This window comes from Dipodomys ordii, unplaced genomic scaffold (assembly GCF_000151885.1).
Source record: "Dipodomys ordii isolate 6190 unplaced genomic scaffold, Dord_2.0 Scaffold14, whole genome shotgun sequence".
NCBI lineage: Eukaryota > Metazoa > Chordata > Mammalia > Rodentia > Heteromyidae > Dipodomys > Dipodomys ordii.
This window is the reverse complement of record NW_012267230.1, coordinates 4,222,206-4,236,844: the sequence shown is the minus strand read 5'-3', so window position 1 is coordinate 4,236,844 and position 14,639 is coordinate 4,222,206.

The window sequence follows — 14,639 nt, the reverse complement described above, 5'->3', positions numbered from 1 at the left end:
TGAATGGAACCCAGTGCTTCATGCATATTATGCAAGCACTCTACCACTAAGCCACCTTCCCAGCCCCTGGGCTCTCATCTCCAATGAGCCGAACACACATCTCAATGACAAACGCTGCCGCAGGGTCTGCCTTAGAGGAGACTTTCCCAAGACCTAGCGCCATCCCCTCTTCACCCCCACTGATGGCTGTATCCGGGGACCACGTGTGGCGTCCGACGTGCTGCTGCTCTGAGAAGATACCTGACGTCATCAATGTAAGGAGACGGGTTGGGCGCACTGTTCCATCCATGGGTGGACCGCTCCATTGCTTTTGAACAAGGTAGTGTATGGCAGGAACAGAGCAAGTCCAGCCAGGAAGCAGAGGAAGGGGGGGGAGGGAGGGGAGAGACAGACACAGACACAGAGACAGAGACACAGAGAGACACAGAGAGGCAGAGAGAAAGAGTCAGAGACAGAGAGAGGGAGGGAAAGAGTAAGGGAGGCCCTGGCAATGAGCCACATGACAGAACTGAGCCTTGGTCTGTGACTCAGATGGGCAGGAAGAATGAGTCTTTTTTTCTTTTTTTGGTCGGTTATGGGGCTTGAACTCTGGGCCTGAGCGCTGTTCCTCAGCTCTTCAGCTCAAGGCCAGTGCTCTACCACTTGAGCCACAGCACTACTTCCAGTTTTCTGGTGGTTTATTGGAGATAAGAGTCTCACAGACTTTCCTGTCCAGGCTGGCTTTGAACCACGATCCTCAGATCTCAGCCTCCTGAGTAGCTAGGATTACAGGCATGAGCCGCCTGGCCTTCATTCATTCAGTTCATCATCACTGAAGCGCTTCCTTCTAGGTGGGTGGGGAAACCCTCCAGCTGGGATTCCTTCCTTTCTGAGTTGTCTCTAACTTCTGTGGGGAGTCAGGGTAGACTGGTTTGTGGGGGGCCGGGCAGCGGGGAGCTGTGGGAAGTGCAGAGATTGGCCACTGCAACTCAGGGGCAGGTAGACAGGAAGCTGGGAGCATTGCCCCGCCCCTCTGCCTTTTACCTGCTGGTCTCCACAGGCGTTTCCTATTGGTCAAATTCACCCCAAAGCCAGAGGATGAAGGGAAAGATGGACACAACCCCTACAACTCAGCCTCTAGACACAACTCAGTCTGTGCACTGGGCAGGTGGACAGGGCTGGGGGAGTGTCCAGCGCAGGTGTTTACTTTCGTCTAGGGGTCTGAGCCGTCGTTAGTCACCTGTCAGGCTGCTGTCTGGAGAGAGGATCAGATGAGGCAGTAGTTTGGGTGTGAAGTGTCCCTTCCCGCAAATCTCAGGTGTTGAAGGTCTGGTCCTCAGACCGTGGCACTACTGGGAGGGATCTTTAGGGGGCAGAGCCGAATGGAGGAAGTAAGGCCATGCAGGGGGGGCGTGGCCTGCAAGGGGACTTGGGATCCTGGCCTCCCCCGTCCCCCCTCTCATTTCTCTCCTCTTTCAGAAGCTCCCACCACCATGCACTGACTGAACCCCCTGAAGGTGATTTCCCAAGTAAACACAAGGGGCCTCGAACACGCATCACCGGTGGCCCCAGCATCCTGTGGGAGAGAAGAGGACCATAGCATCCACATGGGGACTATGGTAGAGCCCCAAACCCTTGTGGTCTAACCTAACCTCCCCCTCCCCCTTCCCCAGTCTGCTTCCCACCTGCGATTTGGAATAAATCTTAGCAACAGTGAGCCCCTCGTGAATAGCCCTCAGGGGTACGGGCCAGCCCTTCCCCACCCCGCTTGGTGGTGGTGGAGGTATGGGGGTGCTGTCTCCCTGCCTGGGGCTGGGCCTCCCAGGAACTTCTCTGGTCCTGCCTAGCTCTGCGTGGCCGCTGGGCCGCAGCACAGACCTTTTCCTCCACGATGCCAAGGCCACACTGTTAAAAAAAAAATAAAAAGGGAAAAAAATCTTTCTTGGATTGTTGCCTGCGGCGGACACAATTTAAATGAACTTAAACCATTTCCTTCCCCAACCCCCATCGATTGATCCTTTTTTACTAAGGAGGGAAGAGAACTTTTCAGGGGAAAAAAAGCCACAGAAAGCATTTCTCCTTTTTTTCCTTCCCCCCCCCCACATCTCCCCTCCGGCGAACTCCAAACCTGGAGATGGGAAAAGTTTGCCTCCGCTAGCCGGGACGCGGTTGCTAGGGCGGGTTGCTAGGGCGGGTTGCTAGGGAACCAGGTGAGATGCTCCCGGGGCCCCTGGCTAAAGGACCCACAGTGCTGCTGTAGTACCGCGAGCCGCCGCGAGGGGGCAGCAGGGCCCCGCGGATGCGGACGGCATCCCGGAGGCCCAGGGCGCCCCAGCCTGGACCCCAGCGCGGCCCCGGGTGCAGGGGGAAAGGACCTGCGTCCTTGGAGCTGACCCGCCAGGATAACAGGTGTGAGCCACTGGCACCAGGCTGGAGATCTGCTTTTGATCAAAACAGCCAGTCTTTCCCTAGGAGCCTGGTCCCTGTGTCTCCTAGGCTTCTGGGTGACCTTGCTTTCTGGGGGTGGCATCTGTCCTGGGTGGGGTGCAGTCCATTCTTGGGGTCTAGGGTCGTCTGTGGAAAAGGGGGAATGACCCAGCTCCTCTCCCTATACGGGCCAGATGGAGGCAGAGAGCTGAGAACCCGGCAGGATCTCTTCCAGAGGTGTATTTTGGTGGCTGTGCATAAAATCCTTTTCTTCCCTGAGAAGTAATGGTCAGCAAAACACAGTCACAGCTAGAGAGTGCTGGCAGCTCACGCCGGTCATCCTGGCTACTCCAGAGGCGGAGATCTGAGCATCTTGGTTCAAAGCCAACCCCGGGCAGGAAAATTCTGTGAGACTCCTATCTCCAATAAACCACCAGAAAACCAGAAGTGGTGCTGTGGCTCACGTGGTAGAGCGCTCACCTTGAGCTGAAGAGCTGAGGGACAGCGTCTGGGGCTGTGTGTTCAAGCCCCAGGACTAGCACCAACAATAATACCAACAGCAACACCCCATCAACACACACACACACACACACACACACACACACACACAGATTCCACACAAACTCTGGCCATAGGATGGGGCCTGGTACTAGAGGCCAGGGAGAGAAATGAGTTTCCTTGGGAACAGCAAGGGACAGACTCCCCTGGTCTAGTACCCTTCGGGCCTGCTGAGATCTGGGGATTGTTTGTTCCTGAAGCTCATCTCTGCCCATCCTGATTAATTCATCACACAGACAAGAAGCATCATGGGTAGAGTGTGAACCCTGGCCTTCCTACCACGGATTCTTCTTTACTGCATTATATGTGAATCAGGGAAGGTGTGGCCGATCTGTTGTTGGAAGGGCTCACATTTTTCTCTCCCACATTTCCACATCTTCTTCTTTTTGGTTGGTCGTGGGGCTTGAACTCTGGGCCTGGGCGCTGTCCCTCAGCTCTTCAGCTCAAGGCGAGCGCTCGACCACTTGAGCCACAGCGCCACTTCTGGTTTTCTGGTGGTTAATTGGAGATAGGAGTCTCACGGTCTTTCCTGCCCGGGCTGGCTTTGAACTGTGATCCTCAGATCTCAGCCTCCTGAGTAGCCAGCGTTACAGGCGTGAGCCGCTGGTGCCCGGCTACATTTCCACATTTTAAAGCAATCAAGGGCTGTCTCACAATTGTTGTTGGCTGTGGATGGTGACATGTGATGGTCGTGCATGACTAGCTCTTGGTAAGATTAAAAATGCCACTGTCAGAGCCTCATGAGTTTCTGTTTGAAATAAAACCGCAGGGAGAATTGCTAGAACATTCCCTTTTAAAAAAAATGTTCCATTGCTCAGTGCTGGTGGCTCACGCCTGTCATCCCAGCTACTCAGGAGGCTGAAGTCTGAGGATCTCGGTTCAAAGCTAGTCTGGGCAGAAAAATCCCTGTGAGACTCTTTATCTCCAATCTTCAAAAACCAGAGGGGGAGCTGTGGCTCAAAGTGGTAGAGCACTGATCTTGTGCAAAAGAGTTCAGGCACAGTGCCCAGGCTTTGAGTTCAAGCCCCACATCTGACCTGCCCCCTCCCCCCTAAAAAAAGTCCCATCTACCCAGTGCTGGGGGCTCACGCCTGTAATCCTAGCTACTCAGGAGGCTGAGATTTGAGGATCGAGGTTGAAAGCCAACCCAGGAAGAAAAGTCTGTGAGACTTTTTAATTTTGGTCAGTTGTGGGTCTTGAGTTTAGGGCCTGGGTGCTGTCCCTGAACTTCTTTTAGATCCAGATTAGTGCTCTACTACTTAAGTCACAGCTCCCACTCTGGCTTCTTTTGGTGGTTATTTGGAAGTAAGGGTCTCACGGACTTTTCTGCCTCAGCTGGCTTTGAGCCGCGATCCTCAGATCTCAACCTCCTCAGACGTTAGGAAGACGGGTGTGAGCTATTGGCAGTCTTCATTTTCTAGCTGCTCAGCGCTGAAGTACAACCAAAGCTCAAATCGAAGCCAGTCTACGTGAATCTTTTCAATACATAAAAAACAAAACTCCTAAGCGATAATAAAGCATTGTGTCTTGGTTTAATTGGCTGCGTTTTTTTCTTTCTTAGTGGTTCATACGAGGCGCTGTATGATGGATGTTGTCTGATATCTCTGAAGTATCCTGGTGGGACTTTGCTCCGGTGGGGGATGGAGCCCCCTTGCCTGGGGGAGTGGCGGATGGAGGAGGAGCTGGCCCCACCCCGGGAACTCTGTTCCCAGAGGCTTCCCCTGTGCCCGGGCACCTGGTTCTCCCAACACACCAATTCTCTTCCAACAGCTTTTGCGTTATTCAGCCGGGCTGACATCGCTCAGAAGAAATGCAGCCTCACCGAGAGAATGAGGAATGCTCCGGTTGTAATAAAGAGAAAAGTGAGAGAGAGCTCCCCTGGCCTCTTGCAGGGAGATCAAGGGAAACTTCTAGAATGAAGATGAAGATAGCAGCTGTCTTTTCCTGTCTGTCTTTCTTAGTGTCAGGGGCTGGGGCTTAGATAGCAGTGCCGATTGTAGGTTTAGGGGTGGAATTGAAAGAGAAGAAATGACTGAGTGTTGTCCTCCATCTTATCCCTATTCCTTTCCTCTCAATGTCTTATATTATTATTATTACAGTGCTGGGGTGGAACTCTGGGCCTTTGCACATGCTAGGTAAGCGCTCTCTTAGGCCTCTGTCTCTCCTCTCCATTCCCGATTGTATTAGTCAGGGTAAGATTCTGTCATGCTGCAGTAACAAACAGTGGCTTCTAATTGCCACGATTTCCCCTTCACACAAGCATCGTGTTGCCCATCGGCCCCAGGTGAGTTGCGTTCAGTTCTTTCTCATTCGAGGACCTCGTTGGAAGGAGCTCACGCCAGCTGGGCACATTGTCCCCCACTTAGAAACGGAATATGTCATTGCTGCTCACACATCCCGATTAGAGCCCAAGTCAATGTAAAAGAAAAGATAAGCTAGGAGCCAGCTAGTGGTTTAGGCCTGTCATCCCGGCTACTCGGGAGGCTGAGATCTGAGGATTGCAGTTCGAAGCCAACCAGGGCAGGAAAGTCCACGAGACTCTTATCTCCAATGAACCACCAAAGAGCTGCAAGTGGAGCTGTGGCTCAAGTGGTAGAGTCCCAGCCTCAAGCAAACAAACTAAGAGATAGTGCCCAGGCCCTGAGTTCAAGTCCCAGGACACACACACACACACACACACACACACACACACACACACACACTACTACATGCCCATTTTCTAGACTTACCTTTACTTCTAGCCACCTTGCCCCTTTGGCATCTCTGCCTGAGTCCTTTGTGTGAGGCCGTGGGCTCCGAGTTTACCTCTGGAAGAAACAGCCCTGACTCATCCTTTAGTCCCAACTATGGTCTCCAGCGTCCACAGGTTAGATTTCAGGTGAGGCATGTCCATCGGAAAACCAGGCCCACTTAAGAGCTTGGTTCCCGGAATGATGCTATTGGAGGGTGAGTCTGCAGGAGGCGGGGCCTGAGGAGAGGAAGTCAGGTCCTTGGGGGCGTGGCCTTGAAGGGGCTATTAGGATCCAGCTGCTTCCTCTGAAACTGTCTTTGCACTCCACCTCTGGCTTCTTGGTTGTGACTTGGGGTGAAGCGTCTCATGAACTTTCCTGTTCAAGCTGGTTTCAAACAGCAGCTTTGATCTCAGCTTTCTGAGTAGCTAGGTTTACAGGCATGAGTCACTGGTGCCAGGCCAGAGATTGAAAGTTTGAAATCCGGGAACCTGAAGAAAACTTTCAGTGGAGAATTTTTGGCCTCTAGATCTCGGACTTCTGGCCTCCCGGTACTGTTAAGAAAACAAACCCATTGTGTCAGCCAGCCAATCGGTCATATTTCCCCCTGGCAGTGTGAGGCTGATTGTTCTACTTGGGGTCAACTGACACAGTTTCCAAAGGCTTTACCCCAGTTCTGGCATCTCCATTTAGCTGCTGGCTCTTTTCTAGGAACTGTGGCCACGGAGGGCTGAGCCACCAGCAATTTCTACCTTTGGAGTCTTTTGAGGTCTGGGCAAAGCGTTTCTTGTCATCTTCATTAGGGCCAAACACACAGCAACACACTGTTAATAGGCTTAGCTAACTGTTTAATTGGGCCATTGGAAATGGCTTCAAAGGAGTCAGAATGAATAACAGCAGAGAACGTCTAGCTATCAGGAAGAAATTATAATGTGTCAGCTTGTAGGCCCCCCGACCTGTCCCGACAGGGAAAAGTCAGGCCTGTTGGCAGTGAGAATGTATCCCCACTCACCGGCTTTAGCTGGGGGCCCTGCCTGGCTTTTCTGGAAGAAAGACTGCTTATAATGGCGTTCGGATGAAATAGCAATGAAAGGCGCCAAACACACCAGTAACATGTTTCTCCTACGCCAAGAACCGGCCTGCTTTATGTAAGGAGGCCTTGGGCTGGCTTGGAAGTGCATCATGGGAAGCCATGGAGGCTCTTCTGGTCCCATCCTTGCAGAAAGCAAGAGAATCCAAGGAAGGTGACCCACAGCTCTGGTGAGCCCCAGGCTCTGGGGACAATACCTGTGATATATATATAGTTGGTTGTGGGTCTTGAACTCTGGGCCTGGGTGCTGTCCCTGAGCAATTTTGCTCAAGGCAAGCACTCTACCATTGATTCACAGCACCACTTCCCGTATTTTCTGGTGATGCATTGGAGATAAGAGTCTCACAGACTTTCCTGCCAGGGTTGACTTTGAACTGTGATCCTCAGATCGCAGCCTCCTGAGTAGCTGGGCTGATAGGGGTGAACCACCAGTGAGCGGCTTACCTGCGTGGTTTGAAGGCTTGAGTCTCCTCTGAGATTCGCAGGGAAACTGAATCACCAGTGTAATGGTAAGAGATGGGACTTTCAGGAGAGAGGGTGAGGCGTTGTCCATGGATTAGGCACCTTGTTAGAGGGCTGGGGAGGGGTGGGGGGGGGTGGAAATAATCTTTCTTATCCCCCAGCTTCCAGCCTCTAGGGAGGGGCAGGTGGATGAACACCTTGGGGCCCAGGCCTCCCAGGACAAGCTCTGGTGGGTTCCTCAAAGGCTCCCAGCATGCCTAGCCCTCACGGCCCACAGGTGTGCTGGACAGACAGCTCCCTAGAACAATGAATTCCCCATTAGCAGGCAGGCTGCTAGACATTTATTCCTGACCTGTCAGGCCACACCCCTCTGCTCGGATTGGCTGAGATCAGGCTCACCACTTGCTCCTGATTGGCTGGTTTGAAATGTATATAAGTAAGATGATTCTGCAATAGGATGAACAGTTCAGGAGCAATCTCACAATAGATCCACACACCCTACGGTTTCTTGAACAGTCCTGGGTTTGCCATAATTCCAGCTTGAAAAGAAACCAGTTCAAGACAAAAAAAAATATGTTACATTTTACAAAGCAGTTCCTCTTCTCCTTAACGAGGGCCAAGACTACCAGGCCAAAGCAGGAACTTTAAATCAAGACACTTTGCTAGCAAAGACAGTTTTTCCTCACACTTTTCCTGAAGTCCTCAGTGCTTGCTCAGGCCATCCCCCAATAAGCTACCTGCATCCAGGCCCTTGTCTGTGGTTTGCTTTGCAGGAGACCTGAGGCTTCTCCAATTTGTAAATTGCCCTCCAGTTCCATTGCTTCTTTCTTCCTTCCTCCCTCCCTCCCCTTCCCTTCCCTCCTTGCTTCCTTCCTTGCTTGCTTCCTTCCTTGCTTGCTTGCTTGCTTGCTTGCTTGCTTCCTTCCTTCCTTCCCTCCTTCCCTCCCTCCCTCCCTCCCTCCTGGAGTAGTGCCCCGGCACTACTTTTGCTAAGGGTTAGAACTCTACCACTTTGAGACACAGCTCAACTTCTGGGTTTTCTGGTGGTTCATTGGAGATAAGAGTCTCACGGACTTTCTTGTCTGGGGTGGCTTTGAACTGCGATCCTCAGAACTCAGCCTCCTGAGTAGCTAGGATTGCAGGCTTGAGCCACTGGCATCTGGATGAATGTTGGATTTTTGTCCTGTGATTTTTCATATCAACCTATATGATGTACACTGTTTCCCTTTTGCTCCATTAAAAGGGTGGGTGACATGGATGGAGTTTCAAATATGATTGGCATAATGATTCCCTGAAATAAACTCCATTGGATCATGTTGTTTCCTTTTCTGCGGGCTGCTGGATTTTGCTTTCTTATATCTCCTTAAGAACATTTGCATCTATATTCATGAGAGATAATGATCTGTGCTTTTATTTTTCTTTTTCCTTTTCTTTGACTCTGTGTGTGTGTGTTTGTGTTTGGTATTAGTCTTAGTGATACACTGGTCTTATAAAATGAATTTGGAAGTCCCTTCTGCTTTTGTTCTCTGGAAGAAATTATGTACACTTGTTTATTAATTCAATTCTTCTTTATATGTTTTATAGAATTTTACATTGAAACCCTCTGGGCCTAGATAATTTTTTTTTTCTTAAACTGCAAATTCAGCCAGGCATCAGCGGCTCACACCTGTAATCCTAGCTACTCGGAAAGCCAATCAGGATAGAAACGGCTGTGAGACTCTTACCTCCAATTAACTACCAAAAAGCCAGAAGTGGAGCTTTAACTCAAGTAGTGGAGCCTTGAGCACAAAAAAGCTAAGGGAGAGCACCTGACCCCTGAGTTCAAGCACTGGCACAAAAAAATTACAAATTCAATTTTCTAAGTAGTTATAGGGACATTCAAATGACCTACTTCATGTTGGGTCAGTTTTGGTAGTTTGAAGTTGTCACAGACTTGTTTACTCTGTCAAACTTGTGTGTGGAGTTGTGTACTAGACATTTCTGCCTTCTAATGCTTAAAGAATGTGACAATATTTTCACTATCCTGAGCTAGTTATACCTCCTAAGGCTTTTGATGACTGCTTTATCTGTAGCGATGTTTCTATCTCCTCTATCTTATCCTGAGGTTGAAAGTTTGTGCCTCTTCTCTTTTAGGTTTTGTGATTCTCTTTAACATTTCTACATTTGTTTATCTTATTCAAGTTTGTGTGTGTGTGTGTGTGTGTGTGTGTGTGTGTGTTGGTTGTGCATCTTGAACTCTGGGCCTGGGCGCTGTCCCTGAGTTCTTCATCTCAAGGCTAGTGCTCTACCACTTGAGCCACAGCACCACTTCACATTTTCTGGTGGTTAATTGGAGATAGGCATAAACTTTCCTGCCCCGGCTGGCTTTGAACTGTGATCCCCAGATCTCAGCCTCCTGAGTAGCTAGGATGACAGGTGTGAGCCACCAGTGCCCGGCAAGAATCAGCTATTAATTTAATCTATTTTCAATATTATTTTAATGTTATTGACTTTGTATTTTCCTTAAGGTTTATTTTGATCTCCCCCCCCCCATTCTCAAGATGGTAGCTCAGCTCATTAGAGGATCCTTTTTTATTATTTATTTGCATAAACATTTAGTGCTGTAACTTTCTGTAGTTTCCGCTGTAACTATCTTTCATTGAAGTAGCTGTGTCTGCAAATTTTGTCGTATTCTATTTGCATTTTCATTCAGCTCACTGAATTTTTAAATTTCCCACGAGTCGCGCTCTTTGACCTATGGATTTTTTTTTTTTTTTTAACAAGCGTGTGATTTCCTTTCCAAATATTTGGGAAATTTCCTGGTCCCTTACTGAGTTCTAGGTTTATTTGACTGTAGTCTTTGAACCTGGTCTTTATATTTTTTTCTTAGAAGTTAGTGGGGTTTATTTTATGACTCAGGAGAGGGTCCATTTGGGTATGTGTTTTGTGCATGCTTGAAGATTGCCTTTGGTTGATGTTGTTCTTCTAGAACATTCTGTGGGTTGGTGGTGTTATGGAGGTCTGTGCCTTCTCTAGTTTCTATCTGGGTGTTTCATGCTGAGAGATGTGTGTGTGTGTGTGTGTGTGTGTGTTGTGCTGTTGTGTAATTGCCTATTTCTGCTTTTGTGCTAGTAGCTTTTGGCTCTGTCTTGTTAATTATGTTGGCTCTGAAGGTCTACTTCATTTGACGTGTACGGCTTGCTTTCTTGGGTTCATAATGTTGACAGGATATGTTTTCTTCTTGTTCTTTGGTTTTCCACCTACCTGAGTTATCTTTGACGGGAATTTCTTATTGAAGATAGATGGGGCCATCCCACCCATCTCTGTATTTAATTGATATACGTAGGCTACTTACATTTTTTGTTAGTCGTGGGGCTTGAACTCAGAGCCTGGGCACTGTCCCTGAGCTTCTTTACCTCATGGCTAGCACTCTACCACTTTGAGCCACAGTCCCACTTCTGGTTTTCTGGTGGTTCATTGGACATAAGAGTCTCAAGGACTTTCCTGCCTGCGGTTGGCTTTGAACCACGACACTCAGATCTCAGTCTCCTGAGTAACTGACAAGAGTGAACCACCAGTGCCCAGCTTCTTGGACTATCTTATCCATAATGGCCAGGGATTTCAGTTGGGCTCATGGGGAAGAAGGAGGAAAAATGTACCTACTTCATCTTCTCGGAGGCACAGATCAATAAACATTTTAATGTACTATTTAAAAAAATATCAAAAATAATGCGAAGAAGAAATCCAGAGGTGAACAGAATATACACATTGAAATGAAAGATAGGCTCCGTATTATCGATTTCCTTCTGCTTCTCCCCCGATTTTGCCTTGTGTTCCACCCTGGTCCTGATCCTGTCACTATGTCAAATGTGTTTATTTTATTCAGTGTGGTCTTTGTGGAATTAATTGTATTATTAAAAACAACTCTTGCATTAAAATGTGCATCATGAGTTTCCAGCTTTTTGCAAGTCCCTGAAGGGTGGTATTTGAAGCAGAGGCCTTATTTGCCTCCTTTGTTTCTTGGTCCTTGTTCTTGTGGCTTTTGAAATTCCCCCACTCCTAGCTGGGGAGCCTGAATCACCGGCCTGTGTGGGTCAGGGTCCTGGGACCGCTGCACCTCTGGCTGTTGGAGGAGGCAGAAGACTTGAGGGAGTTCTGTAGGGACATCTTCTTCTGGCTACAATGAGATCTAAATTTCCCAACCCTCTCAAAGGCTGCCGACATGACTGTGTGACCCAGAAGCCCAAGGACTTGTCATAGGATGCTCCAAACAAGGTAGCTGGTATCTGTCAGATGAGGCCAGGAGAGGCCGAGGGCAAGACAGGCTGACGGAAGTCTGTCTTCATTAACTTCATCTAGGAAGGGGCAGTTATCTCTTTCACAGTTGCTTGTTGTTGTTATTGTTATTATTATTGATGCTGGTCTTGGGGCTTTAACTTGGGGCCTGGCTGCTATTCCTGAGCTCTTTTGCTCAAGCTCTACCCCTTGGGCCATAGCTCCATTTCTGGCTTATTTTGCTAGTTTGTTGGAGATAAGAGTCTCACAGACTTTCCTGCTCAGACTGGCTTTGAACGGCCAACCTCAGATCTCACACTCCTGAGTAGTTAGCATGATAGGTGTGAGCCACTGATGCCTGGCCCCCGTTGTTCTTTGAGAGTAGTAAAATGTGCCTCTAGAAAGTTCTATCTAGTTTCAACTTCCTGTCTCTGGGGAGGTAACCAACATTCCAGACAGCGCCATCTAGCGGAGGTGGGCAATGAACCGGCTCTGAGTGTCCTGCAGGGTCTTGGTCCTACACAGTCTGTCCCCAGTGCTCTGCGGGGCTGTGGCCAGCAATTACGGGTCTCTGAATCTCACTTTGACCAGCTGGGAAGTGGAGCTGAGAAGTTGCACCCAGAGGAGTTTTTGTAAGTAAATTCCAAGTCTTTAGCTGTAATCCTTGCCCTGCTGAGATGATAGCTTCTTTTATTCCCGGGGAACTCAGGAGACTCTCCAGGTCCCTGTCCACATGTGGGCTTAACTCTGGGCCTCTCCTACTCTGCAGTAGCCCTGACGGCTGCCAAACCTCCTCCTCCACAAACCTGGCTTCTCTTGGCCCATCCCAGGGCAAGATGGTCAGCTGGGAAAGGCAGCACAGTTTACGAGATGCTGAGGAAACAAATACTGGTTTAGCAACATGAATAATTGAGAAGTTTTCTCAGCAGAGAACCGGCCGGCATTCGGGGAATTGAAAATTAAGACGAAGTCACCTCCTCTTGCCCATTTTTTTTAGATGAATAATTCACAAGGGCCTGTGCCTGCCAAGACCTGGGAGAGCAGACACTCAACGTGTCTGACTTCCCAACACGGACCACGCCTCCCGTCACCTTTGTCCCAACCCCTGGATGGGGAAAGGGGCATCTGTGGAATTGGTAAGAACTAGTGGCCCAGCAGTTCCAGTCTGAATTTTTAACCAGTGCTGTGTGAGCCAAGGGGACAATGGTGGCTTGATGGGGGTGGGGGGGGCCTGCATGACCCTCTGGCCTCAGCCATTTCCTTCCAGAATGTTCCCTGGGCACCCACTAATGCAAGATGTGGTGGGCAGGTGGTGGGGGGGGCAGGCCTAGGCTGAGAGTCCTTGGGGAACAACTATGAGCAAAAGAGACACACAGGTCTTTGTCTACACCTGTGGAGGAGGGGCGGGGCTTAATGAAAGAATAACACCTGTGTGAAAGCTGGGGTGGTGGTGAGTGCACACCGGGGCTGGATGGCTTTAAGCAGGAGGCAGAGGAAGGACACCGGAGCTGAGTTTGGAGGGAACGTAGGCAGTGAGCAGGGGAAGAGGGCAGGGCCCAGCCTGGGCAATGCCATTGCTTGTGCAAAGGCCCTGGGGTAAGTACATGGGTCTAAGGAAGTGGACATACCAGAGAGCGTGAGAAGGCTCTCATTGGTGATGGGGCACAGAGGGGCCGTGAAGGCCTGGCCCCTGATGGCTGTGGTGAGCTCTCTCTTCTGTGTTCTGAAGCAGGGAAAAGTCAGGAGAGCGTGGCGATTGGTGAGCCCCGGCTGTGCGATAAATGTACCCAAGCAGAGTGCGGAAATGCTCCCTTTGCTGTATAGCTCAGAAGCTGCAGGTCAGCCCTGCAGTTGGATGCTGACGCTGCTTCTGGTCCGAGTCAGGCTCTGCTGACCTTAGCTGGGCGTGTCTGTGTGTCCACCCTGGGGGCAGAGGGGGAGAGGTCTCAGCTTAAAGTGTGGTGGATTGGAGAGCTGGAAGGATCTGGAAGGAGCAAGGAGCAGCTGGAAGGAGCAGGAAAGAGCTGGAACTGGAGAGCTGGGTTCTAGATCCTATTATGTGGACTACAATATTGATCATCCCCTTTGGGTGAAGTTGAGACCAAGTCTACCTTACAAGTCCAGAGCTCCTGGCGGGTGGGGCCAGGGCTCATCCCTCACCCCTCCCTCCCCACCTGGGGCCCCTGGCTGCTCTTCTTCTGGAAACACTGGCTGGGAAATGTCATCCCTCTGTCTCCAGGAGCCCCAGAGACAGGGGCTCTACTGCCTGGCCACCTGTCAGGAGTCAGCGGATGGGAGTCAGGCCACCCACAGCTCCAGGGTCCCTTCTCCCGAGAGGCCGCCTTGCTGCCTTCCTGCTTCAGGCCGACTTGAAGTTCCTGGTCGGCTGGTCAGACAGCATTTGTAAGCAGCTCCCTTCCCAAGCCAGTGAATAATTCAGCAGCCAGCGCCTACAGCCCAGCCATCATTCCAACCTGCCTGCCACCCCGAGCGCCCAGCTAGTGGGCAGGAAAGGATTAAAAAAAAATCACCCAGCTTCCTTGATAAATGGGTGTCCCTTTGGGCCCTGGCCTTGAGGTGGGGGGGCTGGGGTACAGCCAGTGTGGGTAGAGGGGTCCAGGGGTGTGGGGCGGGGTATGGGGGGCAGGCCTGGAGGGCTAGTTGACTTTTGGATCCTGAGACACATTTGCTTTGGGACAGTGGGCTCTGGTCGTTGGAAGACTTGGCTCTTCTTCCTTGGGTTTGGCCATGCATCATTCATTCATTCATTCATTCAGGGATCACAGATGCTGTAGAAGCTGTTCACAGGGGTGGCAGCGAGCGGGGCTGGCCCTTGCTACAGGGTGGTGGCAGTCCCGAGTCACCCATGCAGGTAGGGGTGTGGCCTGTGGCTCCGGCAGTGCTGGAGGCCGGAAGTGATCCCGAAGGGGGAGGGCCGAGAAGTTCAGATCCCGGATTCTGGGATCAAACCGTTGACATTGGAATACCAGCCCTGACAGTTCCAGAGGGGGGGGGAGAGAGACAGAGAGACAGAGACAGAGACAGAGAGACAGAGAGAGAGGGAGGGAGGAGGGAGGGAGAGGGAGGGAGGGAGGGAGGGAAATGCTCCCTTTGCTGTATAGCTCAGAAACTGCAGGACA